At 36.5% G+C, this 2,584-nt stretch overlaps 1 protein-coding gene across 1 annotated transcript in view; it reads left to right on the top strand.

Moving 5' to 3' along the window:
- Positions 1 to 2,584, top strand: part of TRIP12 (thyroid hormone receptor interactor 12) — a 196,259-nt gene that overhangs the window by 192,909 nt on the left and 766 nt on the right. The window lies entirely within an intron of this gene.

The following is a 2,584-nucleotide window of genomic DNA, read 5'->3' as shown; positions in this document are numbered from 1 at the left end:
ATAATAGCAACTTGAACATAAAATGTGAAGAGAAAATGGGAGATTACTCCCTAAGGTTCAAAATTAAGCCTGTTGCATAACTTACAAGAATTTTTCATAATTCATCTCTTTGAAAATGAGATGAACTCATTTTTTTTATTGAACTTTGAGAAATCAATTTTGTTTTACTTACTGTTCCAAAGTCTTAATTAACATAGTAGCCCTTTCCCCATCCCACCACCCAAAAGAAACTTAATGGCTTGTTTTACTTAGATTGCTTTGTCATTTCACACTTACATGGCCTTACATGGAAACATCCCCTCCTAAGGGTTAACTTGGACAGCTAACCCCATTAAGTGGGAGGGAACTGTCAGAGGAGTTGGGGGTTGGGGGAGTCTCTGTCTGTTCTTGCAGAGGCTCTGACAAGTGAGCAGCTTTATCCTGAAATCCAAGAAAGGAGATGCATTTCTGCAGTTTCTCCACTAACAGCATAGGAGCTGAGCAGCTTCAAGTGAAGTTAAAGACTGAACCAATTGGTTTTCAACTGTTCTGATAGCTTTTACAAACTAAGCACAATGATTTTCGTGTGGACATAGCATTTTGTTCCTCATTTTTTAAAGGGTTTGTTAAAATTTAGACGTGTATAAACAAAATGTTAACGTTTAAAGTACCTGTATTTGACACTTTATCCTTGCTGTGGCCCTGGCAGATTTGGCCTCATTGATTCCAGCATCGAACAAGTACATAAGATGGTTTTCACTCAGACTCTGGAGTCTGAGCATTTCAAAGTCAGTAGTTATCTGTTTAAAAAGCTTCAGCCTTTAGGTTACTCCTTCTTAAATATGTGGGACCTTTGGTTAATTTGGATCAGGAAAACTCTTCCCATTTTAAACCAATGTCTCTTGGCAGAGGACTTATTATTGCCTCGTAGGGAAAAAGTATATACTTCATTTGCTATTACTCCAGTTATGCCTTAAAATTATTTGCTTAGTGACCCTATCAACAAGCACTAATTTCCTAGTATGCTTTACAACATGTAGACAGTTGGGTAGCAACTGAGACTTTGTTGTCCTTTAATTCTTGCTGAGATGGAGTTAGCTGTTAGTCACAGCTGACATGAAATTTGTGTTGTTATTTAGACAGTTACTGATTTGATCTGCTTCATATATGAGAACACATTTTTAACTAGTTTTAACTATTCTACTTTAAGAAGGAAGAGGTGGTTAAATGTAATCCGCTCTCCCTATCCCCCACTCCAAAAATTGAACTTAAGTTCCAGGTAGACTAATTGGGAACAAACATGGAGGGAGTTTTAGATGCCTTAGCTAAACCCAGCAGAAATCTCTCACACAGCCATTCATACGAAGGAATGCAGATTTCTCTTCCTGTGCTTGTCTCTCGTTCCCTGTGTTTGTAGTGACAGAGAACTTTCACCATGGCAATATACAAAGAAGGTAGTATGCTTGAAGTCCCTGTTGGAGTTTGAGTTAGGTACATAATACAGAAAGGAGTGGTAAAGCTGGCTGAATGTGACCATTCACTTCCTATTCTGGAGTGACTTACCTAAGGCATCCTATGCATATGGGCCAGAAGGGCAAAGGACAAAGCACCAACTTCATCCAAGAAATTAGATCCAACTCTTGATTTTCCACAATAAGGATTATCGCAAGCAAATTGTAAGTTTGTCATCTTTCCTCTGGTTCATCAGGTTTTGAGGCTGTACTATGAATTCCTGTCAATGAATATGAGCTCAGGAAATGGGAATGTTGATATTTCAAGAAAAAAATGTGATTAAGAAGTTGGAAGTTTTCATAAAAGTGCATTTATAAACCAAATCCTTTTAGGGGAGATGCTGGATGCTATTGTTCATTTTTCCATTAGCAAAAATGATCAAGCCTTCAATTCATTTATTTTAGGCTTTGTTTCATTGATACATTTTGTTTTCCCTGCTGTAATGAGAATGTTGTTTGGAAATGTCATACTCTGTATTTATAATTCTCTGAGAAATGCTTTTGTATGAGTCTTAGGTCTGACATTGCAGTAGTTGGTAGACTCGGTAAAGGATAATCTAGTGACAAATCACTGAAAATGTGTTACCTCAAAACCAGATAAAATACAGTGTTTATATATATAGAAAGCAGAGGGGATTGGCTGTTTTCCAAGAACTTCAAGTCAACAATTCTTATGCAAGGAAAAGTTCTTAACTCTAGAGACTTGTTCTGCATAAAGGAGACATTCTTTAATAATGGAAGAGGTGGTTTTATTTTTACTACAAGCCTACTCATATTACCAAACCTATAACCAATTGCTGATCTCCTGTGTAAAGCATTTTTTTTTCTTTTATCTGAAACAGTGATTTATATGAACTGTTGGAATAATGGAACCTCAAACTACAGATGTGTATGTAAAATTGCGTAAATGCACTGACTTCCTTCTCCCTGACTATATTTTTAATAAACAGCATTATCCTACATGGTCAGTTTTATTAAATTATGCACAACTAGAGGGTTCTTCTGAGAAGTGGTATGTGCTTGTATGGGTGGCTTTTGGAAAGCTTCCTATTTTGGTAAGTAATGAAGTGACCTTACCTTTTTTATTTTTTTTG

The sequence above is a fragment of the Propithecus coquereli genome, unplaced genomic scaffold (genome assembly GCF_000956105.1).
Source record: "Propithecus coquereli isolate 6110/MARCELLA unplaced genomic scaffold, Pcoq_1.0 Scaffold18, whole genome shotgun sequence".
Classification (NCBI taxonomy): domain Eukaryota; kingdom Metazoa; phylum Chordata; class Mammalia; order Primates; family Indriidae; genus Propithecus; species Propithecus coquereli.
The sequence above is the reverse complement of the archived record's forward strand: the minus strand, read 5'-3'. Positions and strand labels throughout refer to the sequence as shown.